We start from the raw sequence: 21,103 nt of genomic DNA on the forward strand, positions 1-21,103 counted from the left end.
CATTGAAGAGTGAATTTAGTTGAAAGCACCGTCAACGTATTTGACATGATTTGGATTGAATTATATGATGAAGCCAATGTCTGATTGTTTATAGCCATCAGGGTTCATAATGGATTTTTCAGGCACCTTCATACGCACTGAGTGTTGTGTGATATACCTAACAATATGAAAATTTAAATGTCGTTTGTGAAGATTGTTTTTTTACGATATCTTGTACGATACGATACCATAAGGAAATTATTTGTTTCAATTTCATTAAATGGGAAAATGAACTCGAAGCTTGAACAGTTCTTCTTCAATAACTTCTTACCATTGTCGCCTTAAGAGTTAAATCCATTACTTCAAAGAACTTAATCTAATTTTTTTGATGGCAAAACCTCGCACAAAGCCATGTCTTCCACTGCGTAGAGGTGTTTTCCGAAATGCAAAATCCGAGAGTGAAACACTACCGGATTGGCTTTTAGTAACAACACACTTTAAAATACTAGTCAAAGTGATATCCAACTTCATCAACACGAATAAATTCACGATTGTCGGAATCCACTCGTCTTAATCCTTAGTTCGCCTATTCAATATTGCATAAACAGCCAGACATTGAAAAGCTGTATTGATAGCCAATAGAGAAACCTTTACAATATACGGAGATTCGCTTTCGGAGCATCTAATTCTATGGACATCTTGAATGTACCTGGAGAACACAATATCGATAAAATATTTAACTTCATTATGGCGACCAGACTTATCATCTAACTTACCTTTTAAGGAAACAGGGCCGGTAGCCTCGGTTACCTATGCTCATCATTTTACTAATAGAATTTATTTCTTTGGTCTAAATAAATTAGCAACAACTTATAAAAATTATAAAAATATAAATTTTATATATTCGAAAAATATTAACGCGAAATTGCGTTTGTATCATAATACCTGCAGGTAAGACTACTTGTTAGATCATGGCAAGCTGATAGACTACGTCATATGGAATCCTATTATTATTAGCGGATCTCAAATGGAATGTAGAAGCACTACGTCAATATCCTTTATTAGTTAGTTACGAAGGGTAGTGTGTATAAACTGCAGTGGACACAACACGCTTAAGCCAATCCATCATTCAAATATTTTATTCAAAATACGGCAGAACTCTGCCGCCAATCTACTACAATAAATGATCTTATTACACTAATACATTGCAAATGTTGATCTTTATGGCCCATCCTCCGTCACCATATACGTTTGATTCCTCCAAGGGAAGACGAAAATATATATGAACAAAATTTTCCAAACTATAGAAAGTGTCTTGCAAATATCTCCTCAAACGCGAAGATGATCCATAGTGATAATTCACACTTTCCAGGTTTATGCCTTTGCTAAATTCTATGTTCAACAAAATAAAGAAAAATTGGCCAAGTAATTATTAAACTTAAAAGAGGGAAAAACGCAACAATGTCTTTTAATATGACCACAAAGCTAAAAAAGAGCGATAATGCAAATACGACGTTAAACAAACGTATGATCGCTGAAAGGAGGTAGTATGTAAAACTCGATATACAACATTTTGAAAGACCGAACACACTCACGATTTTCGTTATGTTTTAAAGGGCGCTAAGAGCTAGCATTAAAATCTCATTTCATCACAATCTCCTAAGGGGATCATCACTGAATTTTCTTTCATAGACCGCCATACAACGTGTACATAAAGCTTCGTATCATTTTGTACAATAACACACTCGTTTTAAAAGACCGCAAGAGTTATCAAGAAAACTTTATTTCTTTACGATGTCGTCTCCCATATACATCAATTCCCATGGATGTGAGACGCGAAAACTTTCGTTTACATTAAGGCTAAACATTAAAAAATTGATTCTCATGGTAACTGGTGACATATCAAAAATCTGGAGCTTGCCTAACTCTCTCCCCAATTAACTCAGTATATCTTCGTTTATTATAATTCTTCTCTTCCGCATAGTATATAGTAGTAATAAATTTTTATTTTATAGTTTCGTATATATAATGCAATGATTTTATGATTTTTTTGATTTATGTTTATATTTTGCTTAATTTTCGAATCTACATAATCACATAAAATATAATCACTTAGCAAAGTCGCGAACCGGCAGGAAGACAATCAACGTTGTAGGAAAGATGAAATGGTAGGCTATGTTCGATCGAATAACTTCACGTCAATTATTTTCTTCCTCTATGATAGAACTAATATGAAAATTCCTTCAATAGAAACGGAAGTCTACCATCGATTATCCAGTAGAGTATTTTAAAAAATAGTGTACAAGTTTTCTTTGCAAAATATTCGAATAATTTTGCCCGATAGTAGAAGCACTTGAACATTTTCCCTTGCACATCTATTATTAAGGACTTGAGCATTTTAGAAGCTGTCAAAGAAAATATTAACTCTCGTAAAGAGTTAATTAACTCGTAGAAAGCTTATAAAGAAAAAAAAAAAAAAAAAAAAATAGTAATATTAAGTTAATTAAATTCCTTAAGAATTGCATTGAATTGAATTAAATTGAAAAGATAATAAATAATCCTGGCGACGTAGTTACGGCGCTGTCAACGGACTGTATTTATAAACGCGGGAATGTTTTTAGCTTTTAGATGCAATCATTTTATGAATTTACAAATATGTATTATATGTACATATAAGTACACTTTCATATATCTGCCTATACAAGGTGAATGTGAAAATGTGTAAACCGAGAGAGAGAAATGTATTCCGAGTGTTGTAAACATAAATTTAACAATTCAAACAAAGTGACGGCCTCTGACATCGTTTAAAGAAAGTGTCACAACGACATGAAACTCATTAAGAGAAGCTACATAGTCTTACCATGCACACACACGCACAAACACACACATATATATATATATATATATAGATATATCCAGACTTATATCCTCATGATAGTATATATTTATAAGTGCATATATATATATATATATATATATATATGTATAAGAGACTTTAAAACATATACGAATAATGAAAACCACAAAACGCATTAAACATTTCATTCGCCATTGCAGACCAAGCCCCTGCTTTATACGGTAACGAGCGGTAAATTTACGTGCGAACTTCTACTTTAATAGAATTTATTGTCCTCCCCACTCAAAACACATTATTCAATTATTCGGTGGTAACATAAATTAACAAAACGAGCCTCTGTGAAGGTATGAATGAGATTTTCATGCAGGCATATACGCCATGCTTGTTAAGCTCAAATTGAAACATGTAAGCGAGCATCCAAATCAGGCAGTGAAAAAGAGAGCCAACACGATAAAGAGAAAGAAATATGTTCTTTGTAGACTTGTAGGCATACATTCGATAGTGGTGCATGCCGCGCTTATACCATTACTCCGGCTACACGAAAACTCTGCTGCGCTTATGAAGTAAAGTGTGAGAGAGAAAGAGTGAGAAAATTAAGAAATAGGTGGAGCTTGTTAGAGAAGTAGAAAAATGTAGAAAAAGCAAAAAGTAGAAACCTGTTTGCTTTTTATGAATTAAAAATTTAATTTAGATCGAAAACACAATTGCAGACAAACAAACATATATGTATGTATATATATGTATGTACATATATATATACAAATATGTATTTATATACACTCTCTTCTATGGCTTAACACCTTTTTGTACTGAATGCTTTGTTTCCGAATTTATCGGCTTTACATTTTGCACACCTGTGTTCGATCACTTGCAAGACAGAAAGAGAACTTTGTCAATTAAATTTTTCAGCTCTCATCAGCATATCGCGGAAAACTGGTAGAAAGAGTATAACAAGAGATCGCGCGCGTCTTATTAACTGGTTTGATAAGGCATGTGGGATTCACACAAGCATAACCGGTATTTGAAACACACCTGGTTATATGAATACGAACGATAGACTTACACTGTTCCCCAAGCAAACGAACTTCACCAGTTTACGGGCAACTTTGACTCAGTGTGGTTGTTATACGATTTTTATAATGTGTGCATGCATGTGGCGTTTTCCGTTAAATTTAGTTGAAACTTAAAAGTTTTGAACACTTTACAACGCGTGTACCCCGAATATAACGCATACAAGCAAATTAGATTATCACCATGTCGAACGCAATGAAATGCTTCCACCTCTCGCCATATTGAACGTTTGTTTGCATGCATACGTAAAACAAGTTTAGCAAGAACTATTTATTTACCGCTAAAAATCGTTACGAAAATTGCTTAAAACAGTTGTGGTTGTTTTTAATATTTTTTTTTTTTTTTTTTTTATTTCTCTTTTATTTATTTATATATTTATTTTTTTTTTTTTCTTTTGTTTTTCCTATTGTTGCTTTTATTCAATTTGCAAATGAAACTTGAGAAGTTTTCAAGCTCACTATTATACATTAGTAATCGATTAGTGGGAACAATATATTTATATATATATATATATACACATATATATCTGGTTAAGTGAATGGCGTTAATCGTTTGTGTGTGTTCATGTGTATTTCTGCGTGGATAGTAAATGATTGCAAAATAAAAACAACAACAACAACAACAACAACAATAATAATAATAATAATAATAACATTACAAATCTTAATTAGAAAGTTTGCACAACCGATGCATTGTGTGAGAAAAACAATAAAAAGAAAAATCAATTAACTTGGATTAAACATAGTGTGAAAATAATGATAGTGAAAGCCGACGGCGCTATAACTGGTAATACTGCAAATGTGAGGATAATTTCGCTAAACTAATCTTGCAGAAATTGGATTTTGTTTCATTTAATCAGATTCGGTAAGTTTTTGCTACCCCCAAGGTGCGGCGTGCGATATTTTTATTGACAGACTTCTCTCTTAAATCCATTACGTCGTAGCTGCATTAGGTTTGACAAACGGCAATTGTGCATTCAAGTAGAGGGTGTACCCACTCTTGATCTAAATGAGAGACGGAATGCTTTTAATGTTAACTGCCTGTCTCTTTGTTCACCAAAATCACCGTTGCGATCTCAAAAGCTGATTCTAGATCTTAAACGATCTCCTTTCAATTTCGACAAATTGATTATATAAGTCGGTCATGGCTAGCAAAAAAACCTAAAAAATTTCTCTTCCTTTACACAGAGCAGTTGCCTCAGAATTTTTGATTGAACTTAGCCTTGCATTTGTTTTTTAAATTCAAAAATAGAACAGACATATAAGCATGTGTACGTATATATATATGTGAAGTATGCAAGAGTAAGTAGCCAGGATATTCAGTTTTTACACTCACGATGATGACTTGCCGCCAAATTGTATAGAATGAAGTTTCAACTAACGTGTATTGTATATAAGAAAGTCCTGAGAAGATTCTTTATCCAATAGATTTTCCATAAAAGCCATAGATCGGAATAATTTCGATAAACATTACCCTATGCAGCCAAACTATCAATAATTAAAGGAAAAGACACAAAATTTGTTAATCCACTTGAAAGTAATGGACTTCTGAAATTAATCTATATTTATGTCTATCATTTCGACCAAGCCTTTTCAAGTTTTGACCATTGACCAAAACAACAGTTTCAACTTGCATAAGACTGAAGGCAAAAAGAAACTCAATATTAGGATATTATATATGAATTAATATATTCAATTATAAACTGGTTTGCGAATTTCAATTCCATGATTCAGTGAATCTAATTACATGTATTCAGTTCTATAAGTAATTAAATAAATATTGCTACAGTATATTAGTATATAAACATTTGCAAACTTCTTTATTCATTATTAATTACGGCAACGAAACCTGATTTTTACATATTAACCAGAGGTCATGTATACCTGGGTTTAGGTGCCTGCTAGTTGTTATGAAAGTTCTTTAAAAAAGCTTAGAATTATTCTCATCGTCAGCGCCCATCAAAAAAAATATCGAAATAACAAACATCAGTCAAAGTTGTATCAGATCTCTTTAAAGACCTGAATCGACCAATCAACTCGACCATAGCTAATGTTGCCCGCAGTCGTAGCGAGTAAACGAATGAAGATGACTATAAATGCGTTGTTGTAATCTGCTCCATAAATTGCCCTTTGATTATTGTCTGTCGTGGTGGACACATTTAAATTCCTATCACTTTAAATAACTTTTCATTGGAACTTCTTTGCTTCCGATAAGTTCTGCAATACAAAACCACATAATCCAACTATTTCTGTGAATAATACTCGAAATTGTTTTCTTAATTATCGCAAGGCGTCGGCTCTTTCATGCACTTGTTTATTCGTTTACTTGTAAATTGATTCTCTGCATCCTTAAAATAAGTTTTTGAAAGCATTTCAAAATTCTTACCCGGCAACTTTTTACCTCCACCTCTACTGGAAGAAAAGCGCGTGCTATTTAGAAGTTATCAAACTTCGTACAGGTAAAGATGGATTTTCCCGTGATAGGTTTCCTCTTCTTTTTTCCTCAAAAACTTGAACTGAGACTCTCTAGTTGATGTTTTACATATTGGTAGCATTAAAAAATGTCTTTTGTACTTCGAAAACCGATGTCATAAACTTTTTGGACATCCCTTAATCTCTTGACTCACTCTCTCCAAACAATAGTTAGAAATTCTATATAATTCTTTCTAAAGAGAGAGAGCGAGAGAGAGAAAGCTCAACAGTATGTGGCAAAGCTGTAGTTCAAGTCCGTAACTATCCATCAGTCCAGTTAGCCTCTTCACGCTCGATCCCTTCTTCAAAATTCGAAACACATAGAAAATTCTCTCACTCGCACGTCAGGTGTCTTCAACACCGTTAGTTAGTAGCTAATCGTTCACTACCAAACTATTATCCGTCATTTTTAAATAATAAAAGATATTTGTTGTTATTTGAAGATGAAATATATTGATAACACTGGAGCAAAAGAGAAGAAGACTTGGAAATTCATAAAATGAAATTTGAATTCCATTCTTCTCAAAATATTCCAGTTTCAGCAAATATTTTTTACTATTTAAGATCGATAGGTCACTTGAAGTGAATATTTGTTACTCCTACCATTTATGCTATATCGCAAAATATGGAGAACAGTTTGGTAACTGTTGGCTTGTAAGTTATAGTTTAGAAGATTGAGCAAACGGCTTGTGAACGAAAATCAGTTAGTAAATATAAGCTAGATATTGTAACTAGTTGCCAATTATAGGAAAAGTCTTCGGCTTATTAATACCATATTTGAAGGTAATCTATAACCATTAAACAGGAATCATATGTCGGTCAATAATTCTCGGGACAAAGCAATGCTTTTTTTTCACTGAAAACTTCTTCTTAGGATTCAGTCCAACGATTCTCTAACATCTTTTTATGGTGCATCGTAAAATAAGCATTAATTTTCCCAAAGATCTCACACTTGATCCAAATTCTTGTCGCTGAAACAGCTATTTGAGATTTGCAAACAAATAATTGCCGCTGTAGGTCGGATCTGGTTGTGACCGCAATTCGAACTTCATGCATCTTTGCCCTTGCAGACAACGATTTGTGTCACGTGTCTTTGTTCCAATCTGAGTAAATACGGTGCCCAATGGCAAAACAGCGCTTTTGTCCCCTTTTTTTCAGGGAGAATACTGAATACAGTCATGAATATGATACCTCTAGGATATTAGGTGCCCCATGCAACTATAGTTTTCGATTATCATGAATAATTTTCACGGTTCGACTTGAAATTTCAAAAAACCTCATAAGAAGGTCAGAAATTCGTCTGTCATAGTCCTTCCAAAGTCTTATGATTCTATCTCTGGAAATTTTACAAATTATTTTGCACCTTTACCCACATGACTAGTCGATCGCACGTGATCACAGGTCCAAATCTCAAGTGTGTTAGAATTTGCAACTCAGGCGAGCTTATGATTTAAGTTATCCAGCAAATATACAGACAATCAATAAATATATAAATTTTGGATTTCTTATTATAGCTATGTATGTTACAGAAACGTTTTGGATGTTTTGGTGTCTCGTTTAAATGCAATAAATAACTCTTTCAACGTGTCCACGACTCTTTCACCTTGAACAGGCATGTTAATCAATTTGTCAATGTTTTCATTAGTGTATTTATAATTCATTGTTTTTTTTTTTTATTGTTTAATTAACGCTATGTTAATTTATTTGCACAAAATTGTTGCAAGTGCAAATTACTTGTACGTATTTGCGTTTATTGCATCTGTATAATGTGATATATTCGTTATCTAAGTGAAAATAGAAAGCGGAAGAAATATAAATCCTTGATTACTGTCAACAGCTGTATTCGCTTGGATACATCCATCATTATATCAATGTGACCCGATAGAGAATATCGCCCTCTTATTTCTTGAACTTTCTTGCTTGTAACTTTTAGCGTTAGACGTAAAATATGCGTTGGTTGGACTATTGATCTGTACCTCGAATTCTAAATGACAAACCATATATTCGAGTATTCACGAAATGGAGTCATAACCTATATCACTTGCGATACAAGGGCATATTCAGTTTGTGCGGATATATGCAGCATCCAGAAGGACTTGGGTAGACCCATCTGGTTTTATACCGGTTTAAGCTTGCCTGCCCATCTTTTTTTCCGTTCGTCTTTCTTTCTCGTGTTCAACCTACAGGCGGCAACATTTGAGATATTTTGATTAAATTTGATGCCCTGATGTGCATTCGCTGAGAGACATTCGTTTTCGAAAATGGTTCAGATCGGATCACTTTTTCGACCTCTGTCCATATAACGCCGTGGCCCGCTATAAGGTTTTTACCTGCTGTTATGTAAAAATGATGTAAATTAAATTCAAAACAATTTCCTAAATTATAATACGGTGTTTATAGAATAAATAAATAAATTCTGTAACTTCTTTGGAAAAATTCAACTTCGTTTCAAATATACTTGTAACAAGGTTTATGAATCGAGATATATACCATCACTATCAACGGCCTTTTGCCTCTTGTTGAGTAGCTTGCCTATGCCCTCACGGCAGAAACTTTATGGTACGGAGCACACATTTCCAGAACTAATAGTCTGTTAAGTATAAGTCCATCGATCTGAACAAGTACTAATGGGAAGGAAACAGGTCGAGAAAAATTCTCGATCGAAGTTGAACATCACTTCGTAAGTTGTTTTTGCAGGAGATAGACAGAAATCTCTTAAAATACTTTCGAACTGTTGTATAGTTTCATTGCAAGCCAACCTAATCATTTCCGCAAATTTAGCTACACTTTTTTCTGGATCAATCCAGGTAAAAACAGAACAAAATGCAAAAATGCAAGGTACCATGAGTGACATCCATCTCTTTACACTTTCATATGCGCTAACTGACCCACTTGTAAGCAACTGAAACTTGTACCCATCCGCTCCCCCCTCCCTAATGCTTCGCAAATGCGTAGTTTACAGAATTTATTTGCTCACCTAATACTTTTACATGATTTTTGATATCTGAAATTCTCTTCAAAATGAATAGATTTTTCTTAGCCGTTATTAAGGAATACAAATTTTTGATAAAATATTATTTCGAAGCGATATTTTTGTAAAGAAGAATTAAAATTAATTTAATAAATATTAATAGGTTTAACTTATAGTAAATAGAGAAGTTCATAAATTCAAAGGAAAATCTTATCTTACGGTATAAAAAGTCCCAATTAATTTCGAAATCAATCATTTATGGCATTATTTTATTTAATTAAATTTTAGTACATCTTGAACTAATGAAAAAATTGGCTACAAAATCTATTTTTTTGTAATCAGCCTTTTTTGTGTCACTCAAAATTTGAAAATGTTCTTATCGCGTTTCGAAGGTGTCGAACATTTTTGTAAACTTCATTATCTCATCTCTTTGTTTATCAAAACTAAAATAATTGTGTTTATTTTGTTTATAGCGCTGATAACTTAATAAAAGAAAATAGATTTTTACCTAATTAATCAAAACGAAATGTAGGGAACATTTCCAAAATTTTCCTCTTAGAAAAGGCAACGAAGAATAGTGAGGGAGGTAAGGTAAAAAGAGTCGTGCTGCATATCGAGACCAAAGTAGAATTTGTCATCTAAAGGTCTAAATTTTAAGGGAGTTTCGGGCTTAATTTCACGGTAGTGAACAACAGCGCGACTACTTTATATCAAGATTTATGCAACACTTATTTAATGATGAAGTTTGCCTGACCGTAATATTTTTGCTTAGTCTAATAAGCGTTGAATTATTAACGTGAAAATGAGTTCTTTAGCAGATTGGTAGCTTGGTTATAAACTTAAGTCGTCTATTTACAGACTAGACTTCCACTTTTAAGACATGAAAACATTTTTAACACAAGCTCGCCAAATTTCAAATATTATTTTACACTAACCCCTGTTGTGAATGGTTCGGAAAGATGAACTATATTACACCAAACCGTTCAGCGTGACTAAAGGCAGTGAAGGTACACACTACATTTTAGAGATATTTGTAATTCTTAAGTACAATTCCGTAATACATCCCTCATAACCAAGTAGTTAAGAAAAGGTGACCATCAAGAGGGCGTATCTAGGCCATTCGTGGCGTGATCGATCATTCTGTAATTGCTATAGGTGTGGCCGTAGCACCTGAGCTTACTTACTAAGTACGCGTATATTTTCCAGTCGTCGACCGCTCGAAAAAAAAAAAAAAAAAAAAAAAAAAAAAAAACCCATGGGTTTTTCACCATTATGTAGATATAGGGAACGCCCCCTAAATGATTCGTCGATAAAAAAAAAACAAAAATATATGCAAAATTCTTGTCAACGGAATATTTTCAAGCAGCATTCTTCTTCAAAAGGCGTTCGCCCGGAAAAAATAAAATTACGTATACTTTCACTACCTTTTAGATAAGGTATTTCAAATACACTTGACACTAAATCTGATACACGCGTAAGGACATACATATATAAAAAAATACAGTGCAGCTTGCTGACTTAGACTATGTCGATACGAAATTTAAATCTATAGCCATAACCTTATATAAGCAAAAGAAAATGGATTGGTCCAACAGCACCGCCGCAAACAAACAAAATCTTGTTGGATTCATGTACGAAAATACTCCCACCAATCTAATGTATAGACAGTGTTTGTTATTAAAAAAAAAAAAACACAAATTAAAACGTTACTGTCAATTCTTCTAGTACAAATGTCAACTTACCTTCCTCATAAAATATCAAAAATTGTGCTTTAACTATGAGAAAGGGTATCGAAAAATCGACCAATGTGGCCCAAGCTGAGAACAGTAAATTTATATACATCAAATTATTATTACATATATATATATATAGTTTAGACCTTGGTGCTTCGTGGAAACAGAAACTATGTCGTGACAATCCCTGAGCTGAGTGTTCGATGTTGTTTCCAAGCAATAAACAGAGCTTCTACGTCGATTCGGGATCATTGATCAACTGTTATTATTACTTCACACTAGAGATGAAAGATGGACAAGGAGAAAAGTCGAAAAGGAATCGACATCAAGAAAGATAGTTCCGTTTGCTGGTAGTTTTATATCATCAAAGAAACAATCGGCGACAACTTTTATGCAGACTTATTACGTCGTTCTAGTGAAGCAATCAGAAAGAAAGGATCATTAAATAAATGATTTTCAGAATTGTTCTGCTCTAGCTTGATGATAGATTTCTATTTACACAATTTTTATATATCTATCTACGATGTTTTTATTGGAGTAAAAAAATGACAGAACCCAATTAAAACTATTACTGTACTGCTTAACTAGATATATGTCTATGGTGACGCTAATTCAACAACATGATCAAAATCAAAACAATAACATATATGGAAATTTTGTGTGAGCTTATTTATCTTATCCGAAACTAGTTCCATGTCCGCAATATCATGAACACGTGACATAGAAAAGAACCTTGGAAGTTTGTATATCAGCTGTAATAGCTTATTATGGGTTACCTCTAAATTATTTAATCGGCAATTTTTACTAACGGGCCAGGTAGGTGCTGCGTAGCATATAACATTATGAAAAATTGACTTTGAAATGACAATTTTATTATTAATGCTTAGGCTGGATTTCCGATTTGTGAAAGGATATAGAATACGAATCAAAAACCGCACCGTTATTTCATTAAGGCAAGAAACCAAAGCCCGCTGACGTTTGAATTGCTTACTCAAAACACCGTGTTCGTCAGATGGAGCCCCCTTGGATTCTTGGCTCTGCCCACAATTGAAAAAATTGTCTGGTGGTAAAGGTTTTCAGAACACTGAAGAAATAAAGACTGCACGACTGCCTAAGCTATCGAACGACCTAAGACGAAATTGTGTTAAGATGTAAAAATAACTTCGACCAAACATTTTTTCGCTTTCCCTCTGCCAGATCGTATAGTTTTAAAGCTGTTCCCGTGCGGCAATCTACCCACTTCTAACTCACAATCCAAGACTGTTGGAAACATTGATTTAATGGGAATTATAAATGATTCCTGATTAAATATATTTTCAAATGGGCCTGATGTCTGCTTTTTTGTATGATATGTCACTATGTTCCCTTGTCATCTATGTATTTTGTAAGTAAATTTGCAAAGCATGGATTTAAAGGCTGCCAGGTAACTTAGTTCATATGCTCGCCTGTATTGAAAACTCTACGGGATTTGAAATTTGAAACTGAGTTGAGTTGTTAGTCGCTGTCCTTTACTTACAGCGGACTTTCAAATCTATATCCTATATTCCTTATAAATTTGTTTTCAATCTTTTTAATTAAGAATGGATTGAATGATTGGAGTGAGTTTTTTTTTTTTAGAAAGTGGAATATCATCTTGCTTCGATGGAGAAAGATACAATTTTTGTATTTATAATGATTCGTCCAATTACACGTTTCTTCTCTCATTATTTCAATTAACTTAATTAATAAACGTACAATGAATGCATGTTTACCCATTAAAAACACAAACATTTTACCGAATATACGTAACGCAAACAAATGAAACAAGTCAATAAATTATGGAAGTCGGTAGAGATAATTGATACAAACAGCACTGAACTTTGTACAAAACAGATATACAACAAATATATTTTACATGTAATATATCACATGTGAAACACTGACGACAAGAGGATAAAATTGCAACAGACAAAATGCTGCAAGAGTTACATAACGATTACGGTTTCTAAGAGTGGCATTTATTTGAGTCAATATCGGTCAATTAGTCAAAAATATCTTTGAATTCAAGTGTATAGATGTGTGCGTTCGACATCCGCCTGGGACAAACAATTAAATACGTATGCATGCGTATACGTAAGAAGTTTGAAAGAATGATCGAAATGATCGAAAAAGCCAATAAAAGAAATGAATACATAGCACTTTTTATCCCCTTTTTATGTACGTAGCGCAGTTCATCTTCTTATCACCAGCAGTCGACGTCACCACTCATTTTTCATTTTATTGTTTTTCAATACATTTTGTTACGTTTTTTTTTTTCAATAATATCGCTTGGTTGGTGTTTTGTTCTTTTTGAAATGCTTTTACTTTTTTTCTGTTTTTACTGCACTGGTTCATTGCTTTACTTATAAGAGGGGCGAGCACATATAATCCCACACACATATTGTGCGGTTAACAAATGTTTTTTTGAAAATCGTTAAGCGATAAAACCATTAATAATCTCTTTTATATTGTTTGTTAGTTGACAATATGTTGATCTTTCCGGAGCCTATATTGTCAACAAATACCATTTACCATTTAAATCAGCCACACACAAGCACCTGCATTCAACAAGTGATTCATCGCTTCGGAATCCGAAATTCTTTGTTTCTGGCATGTGAATGCCCTAAGGAAAGAAAGTATGTATTTGGCGAATCAAATTGTTCGCCAAGAAATTATAAACTTTTCATACATAGTTTTTTTTTTTTTTTTTATTCATTTCAAAACTGTATATGTCAACAATGAAGCGAACAAGTGCATGCAACATACAGGTTTATGGATTTAAAAATTTCGCATTTTTACCCTAAGCAAACTTAACCAATATCCATCCTGTGAAGCGTGCCGAAGGGATACATCAAAAAAAGATTTCTTTCACTTATTGCTGCCGATGCCATGAATCTAAAAAGCAGTATGGAAGCTGAGAGCGAACTCTGAACTGGACTCTTGTCAATATTTTCTTCGCAGCCTATTTAGATTAATGGAATGTTATAACAAAGGGTTCCCCGATTATATAGAAAATCTTAAAATGATATTTGCGCCTTCACAAAGAATAATTAGAAGGTACTAAGGTTGTCAGTGGCCTAGGGACAGCAGACTCTTTTCTATTATGTGGTGGTGGATAACTTTCTTACGATAATTCTCAACACAATGTTTATGTTATGTCTTTTATTACATCGTATTTAACATCTTTGACATCGCAACTTATCCTACATTTTAAATGCGATTCAGGTGAAAAAATAAATGTTATTGCGACGTAATTATATTATGCTTGATTAAATAAAATATAATTAACTCAAATTGATTTGAAAAGATTCTGAATTGAAATCTTTCTGATAATTTTAATCACCACAATCACGGTTTGTACACAATTGATCAGTGCTTTTGCTGGCTTTTCATTACTTCACTTACCCATTCTTATTCCACGTTCTACCTGCTGCTATCTCGTTTGATAACCTTGCTCGTCATTAATAACAAAACTACCAGTTAAATAATAGCCTTAGCCTGAGTACAATGCTTATGTGTTCCTATGGATAGATTATCATACAATAATAGAATAAATTCAATCATAATTATAACCAAAAAAATGTTTTTATTTGCTGTTTACAGGAAGGAGAATTCACGATCCATGTTAAAATGATTATAAACATTTATAATCATATTTCCTTTTATTAAAACGTCCCTCCTTTGTGTTATTATATCTTGCCCGTTTATTTACAGTCAGCCGCAGTCTGTCTTGAGGAATGGAATCAATTTTACCCTATACATTAGCATGATTGGATACAAGAGGGACAATAAGTTTCATCTTATGTTCCCTAGGTGTACCATGAAAATGGTAGCCACAGTTTTCGTAAAATGCTATATGTTCCCAATATGATTACCTGCATGTAATCTGGAACTAAGCTTGAAGTTAAATTTAAAAGCACCGTTCATTAGATAGAGAAATGAAATAATAAGTGAGATGCGCTTTGATTCGACATGAAGATGAACATAATCGGAGATTGTATTCAGTACGCCCGCCGACAATATTGCATAGATTATCATATAAACAGAGATAGCCTTTATTAGCGCAATAAGTTCATCTACAAGTCTTAACAGTCGTGAAGGTATATGGGTGCGTCCTCAGCATATAGGCGAATGTTTGTCTGTAGCAAGAGGTGATAAACTCATTAATTGTTGTTGTGCTAAAGAAAATTGATCCTAATTTTCCACCTTTTGATACCACACAACCTAATATTTGACCATCGTTGGGACGCATCAATTTCAATGATATGAAAAAAGTTGACTACCAGTATGTCGCTACGCATTTCTTTGCGAAAGACGATAATGCCATAAGTAAACGCGAGTATTTGTTTCACGCGTTTCTGCGCAATCATTTACCAAGGTGAAATTTTGAACCGTTGAATTGCAACGCTTAGGTGCAGATGAACATCCGGAACGTCTAGAAACTGCGACTACTGATTAAAATGTCGCTCAAGCTTACCATATGGTACTGGCCGACAGCCGAATTATAGTTAGAGAGTTACCGGAGTCTATGAACATATTCACTTTACAAGTTTATCACATAACGAATCAAGAAATTTGTGGATACCGCCTTTTCCCGCATTCCATCGAACAAATATTCGAATCCAAATCTCCAACGTTCTGTAGGCGTAGCTAAGCCAGACTTTTATCGCGGATTAATTATCGTAGTTAAAACTTGGACTTTCGAGTAAGAGAAACAACAGGCTGTAATGGAAGGATTGATTCCACAAAAAAAGCAGATATTGTTTATTCGACTGGGGCAAAGTGATATCGACTGTTTTCCAGAATAGCCATGAAGTTATCCTAATCCGACTATCTCGGAACAGGAAACCGTTAGAGAAGCGTATTACGCATCATTACTTGATAAACTGAAAACAAAATTGCCGGAAAACGGCCACTTTTGCAAGAAAAAGATTTACTTGATTGCGACGGAATATCAAAAATTCAGTAGTTATGCTTTAAAGCGCTTACCTAATCTAAACCTAGACAACGTTTGCTCTTTGTTTCGTTGATAACTATCGTGTCTAGAAGAACACAAGTATTAACTGATCGGTTTAAAAGGAAAGGAACAGCGCAGACAAAGAGACTATGTACAAAAACAACAATAAATATAAAGAAACACTATTGTGTATATTTTACGGACACTTTTCAAACAATCCTCGTAACTTTTATATACTTTTTTGTTACAGTGTATAACAATTTATTGTAAGATAAAATATCGGATCTACAATTTATTGTACGATAAAATATCGGATCTACTAGCATTTATTATCTGTCTCTCATATTATTATGTTAAAATTCATTCCCCTTTAAAGCCATAGCTGGAGAACGCATACTATATAATCTCCTTGATTATAAAATCCCATTTCCCCCATTCATTCATCTACACGGTGTTATCATACAATGTTGCGATTATGAAAGTCGTAAAAAGTGAGATATTTGGTTGAAACTTAATATCCATTACGTTTGCTTGCCTTCGGCGATTCAAAGCAACGAAGTTGTGTATTTTGAAAAAATTGCAAATAGCTTACAACTTATAAGGCAGATATTTTGTGAAAAGTGATACTAAACTTACAACTAGAAAAACTTCTTCTCTCAACTACTGTTAGCTCATATTTAATCGGGTTCACCAGGATATAATGTGAAATAACAACAATTTATTATTTGATTATAAAAGTTTTTCTAATGATAGCTATTAACTGACTTCACAAATAAAATGTTTAACGAATATTACTAATTAACAATTTTCCACTTTATTATTTCGATGTTTTCCATTTATGCACGTGTATACCTCTCTTTGTACCACCCATCACCTAAGGATGAAGAGTATATTCATTTGGTGAGAAGGTTCGGAACGCCGAGAAAAAAGCTTCAAAGTCTGCATGTGTAATGTCTGTTGTAAATAGCTTCCTGGGCGCAAATATTTCCAAATCGATTTCAAATTTGGTAGAAATATAGTAAGTTCTTGCACGCACGTTGATATTCAAAATGAGCCAAACTTATCGAATGGCATGGCTACAGTACAACGTAAACTGAGAACACCTCTGCTTCTCAAGAGCAATAAGAATTTGGAATTTGGCAAATTGCTCATACACTGTAGCAGGTAAATCTACAAAAATTTCAACGTGTTCTACGAAAATTGACCACACCTTCCCAATATTATAGTGTGTCAAAATTTAAATAATTTTTCAATATCTTTATAACGCCCAGAAGCCAGCTTCAACAACCACATAATTACTCTCAGCCAGCTTCAAATTTGGAATGCCCCTATGCACGTCTATTTGTTCGTCTGTCCAACTATGTAGCATCTGGGGTAAACATTCTCCAATCGGCATTGTCAACAAGTTTGCAAGAGGACATGGAAAGGATCGAAACCGGTTAAAGGATATGCCCACAACGCTCACACACCTATCCAACAGACCCTTTGCTATCCAAGTTTATTGCTTGGTACTCATAAAGTATAACACATGTAAATTTTATATTTTTTCTGAAAATAAAAAAAACCAGCCATGCCCACCCAATGTTATACAGCCTAAAGATTAAGTTCTTTTACTTTTTTTTAGTTTTTTTTATGGCTGCGTATGGTGAAGGGGTTTAAAGATTCGCTCGCTTATTTGTCTTTTTTCAGCCCTTCACTTCCTATTTAAATGTCCCTCCTCCCTATCTTCTTTCGTGATTTTGTTTCACTACAACCTTATTTCGTACTGAAACATTTGATATCGGGCATCCTAGAGTCAATGAAAATTACCCAAAACTAGCTGCAAGTCTGCTTATCATTCCGTTTATGTACATGCTGCTAATATTTTAATTACTCATATCGTCTGTCAATAAGTTAAATGGAAGATAAGAAATTAGTCAGGTGTAAGTATACAAAATTCCCTTTAGAGTGAGCCTCACCTTCCTTTTTCTCAAAAACGCGAATATCTGTTTTTCTAACGCCTGACATATTTGACGTACTAAACGTGGGTTTGCAAGAATTTTACTTACATACAAAAGAAAAATATGCATAAACAGTAAATCATTTCTTAATCACTTTTAATTACACTAAAACTGATGCTAACATTTATCAAAACTTTAACGAGCCTACGTATTATTATCATTGCATAACAGAAGACGCTATGGCACTCCTGTTTTTATGGAACATACTTTAATCAAAATTCTTTTCTGTTAAATATAATCGAATTTTTTAATAACAAATAAAATACTTTTTATATTTTTTTTTTGGGAAATTTTGAAACTTACTATGGAACATGATATCAATAAATTGGTAAACTTTAAACGCCAATAAAAATGACCAAACTAAACAACCAGTCTATATTTTGTCTTGTAAAATACTCGCAGGTGTCCATATTACTTGAATCCAAGAATACTTTTCGTTGGAATAAATAAATTATAATAGTATTAATATTAATAATAATGAAGATATAACGAGAAAAATAATAATATAACTAAGGTGAACTTTATGGGCTACATTGCTTGGAAAAGTACTGTTCATGTAAACACCATTGCTTATCCTAGCAAAATGCTCGTTTTAAAGAAAATCGACCATGGTTTGATCATATACAGCATACAACGCCAAATCTAATGTAAATATTCTGAAACCGATTTGTTACCAAGTGGTCAAAGGCAGCACACATACTTTCCGAAAGTTACCCGTCAAGAACACCATTGCTGAGACTGGTTTTCCAATATTAAAAAAAAAAATGTGTGCAAGTTAAAAGTCAATATCACCCCGAAACTGCCCAATCTTAGCAATTCAATCCTCGGCGAAGATGCTAGAATATCTGCCAAGCGGCACCTCTTGTATATTTGCTGCTAAAGAACCAATTATCTCCCTAAACGTCTACCGAAAATCTGAATTAAAACTATCGTGGGATTACATCCTAACATATATAATAGAATTTATGCTATATATAGGCTTCCGGGAAGTTATCACAGAGAGAACTGATTATTTAAAGAATTATGATTGGCATCTTCCTTTTGCAGACGGTCCCTACAGTTCTACGCAGTAGTAGATGCCGCATAGATCCGCGCTTCAACATTTACAGTCGAAGCTAGAACCATTCTTCAAGTTACACAAACCCTCCTCCCAAATTAAAGCTCTTATCGTTGCAAATAGTTTGTCGATCATAAACTCTCCGTAACTCTTTAAATTCGAATGAGAACACCATCAACAAAATTAAAATTTATTGGGCACCGAGTCACACTGGACCCTTGGGAAATGAGCGAGCAGAGCTTTGCAGTCAAATTGGCGGCTTCGGCGCTTTTAAATATTTACAGCACAATGATATTAGAAAAATGATCGAAGAGTAAATTAATGACAGAAATCAATAGTTCCACACTACACGCATATTAATCCCAATCCAAAGTTCCACCCGTGTATCGAATCAACGTCGAGAAAACCAAGATCGAAACATTTCTTAAGACATCTACTCCTCCAATTTTCAATTGTGGACAAAATCTTACGATTAAACATTTACCTTGTGAATGCTGAAACTTTTCCAATATTCGAAAACTCGTCTTCGAATAATCTACCAGTATGGACATCCCGAATATAACTGCAGAATATAATATCAATGAAATTGTTAACTTTGGTAAAGCGAACAGAGTTACTGCTGGACTACCTTCTAAGAAAGGAAGAACCGATAAACTTTGTTGCTAATGCTGTTTCTACTTTAAATTATTTCTTTGGTCTAAATAAACTGTAATAGTAATGATAATATCTTGGCGGGAAATTTCCATTGTGTTTCCCTATCTCCAGGCAATTTTAGTTGCCAGGTTAAGGCAATTGGGTAGAATGGGAGTAAGAAGTTAGAACGAAGTCTTATTGTTTAGAGCAACTCCACAGGTACATAAAAGGACTGCCCGTAATACACTTCATCCATTAGTTACGAAGTGCAGCGTGAATAAAGCGCATTGGATAAAATGCATTGAAAGAGATTCAATCAGCAAGATTTTCGGGAGATAGCAACGCATCGGTTACTCGTAAAAACTTATGCGATGCATTGGAAAGCGAAATTGTAAATGTTCAGATGGATCGCCATATTTCGTTCCGGAGTTTTCAGTCTTAAAACAGATCGTCAGTTTACGAGATACCAATATTTTCTGATCCGTATTGGAGAGTAATTCCAAAACTAGACACTTTTCAATTGCAGGAAAACTAGACATACACCGTATGGATGTTAAGGGAAACATAAAACATCTTCAAATTCAAATGTTTTATATAGAATGCGATAAAACTTTCCCGCCAACGAAATTGTAACCAGAAATGTCTCCATTGTTTTTTGTAACTGCCTTCTTCCGTCTTTATAAAAATTTTGACTTGCCTTCGCTTGCATAATTTATCTTCAAAGAAAGTCGTGTAAAGTCTCTCTTCTATATTTCCGTGGAAATACTCTTTACAATCTAGAGGAGCCACTTGATAGACTTGTTTGATGAGCGCCCTGTGGTCTTATGTAGTCAAAGTAAAAGATGCTTTTAAACGTGCGGAACTCATATGTTTGCTATTTAAATATATGTAAGTGGCTTGAAACGGTGAAAAACAATCAAGTTATCTGTATTTACAATTTCAGCAAAGTAATCAGTCATAACTTTTAGATTATTATCCGTTCAATCGCGTATAAAGCCATTATCAATGACGAAGCTTCAAACTGCAGCCATCGTTTCAAAATCGACTCGAATGCTATATAGCCGCAGCTGTGTCACGATCTAAGTGCACTTTTTTTTACACATTTTTAGGAAACGTTTTTCTTTATTTTTATTACAAAATGAATTGAATTTACTAAAAAGAAAAATGCTGTCATCTGTTTGTCAAAGTGTGGCCTAGCCATGCAAAATCTTACCTGTAGCCAATAGTAACAATCACAACAAAAAACCTCGTGTTTCGGTGTTAGAAGTAAACCGAGCTTTGTAACAAAGGGAACCATTTGAAGCACTAAGAACTACAGATGCATGTGCGCCAATTATTAATGCCGACAGAAAGACC

General features: G+C 33.8%; 1 protein-coding gene across 1 annotated transcript in view; it reads left to right on the forward strand.

Moving 5' to 3' along the window:
• Nucleotides 1-4,077: 4,077 nt before the first annotated feature.
• Nucleotides 4,078-21,103, forward strand: part of LOC119634087 (homeobox protein aristaless) — a 42,983-nt gene continuing 25,957 nt past the window's right edge. The window contains exons 1-2 of the mRNA XM_038028024.1: nt 4,078-4,221; nt 4,353-4,771. The gene's annotated coding sequence lies outside the window, so the exon portion shown is untranslated. The remainder of the gene's footprint in view (nt 4,222-4,352; nt 4,772-21,103) is intronic.

The sequence above is a fragment of the Glossina fuscipes genome, unplaced genomic scaffold, assembly GCF_014805625.2.
Source record: "Glossina fuscipes isolate IAEA_lab_2018 unplaced genomic scaffold, Yale_Gfus_2 2, whole genome shotgun sequence".
Taxonomy (NCBI): domain Eukaryota; kingdom Metazoa; phylum Arthropoda; class Insecta; order Diptera; family Glossinidae; genus Glossina; species Glossina fuscipes.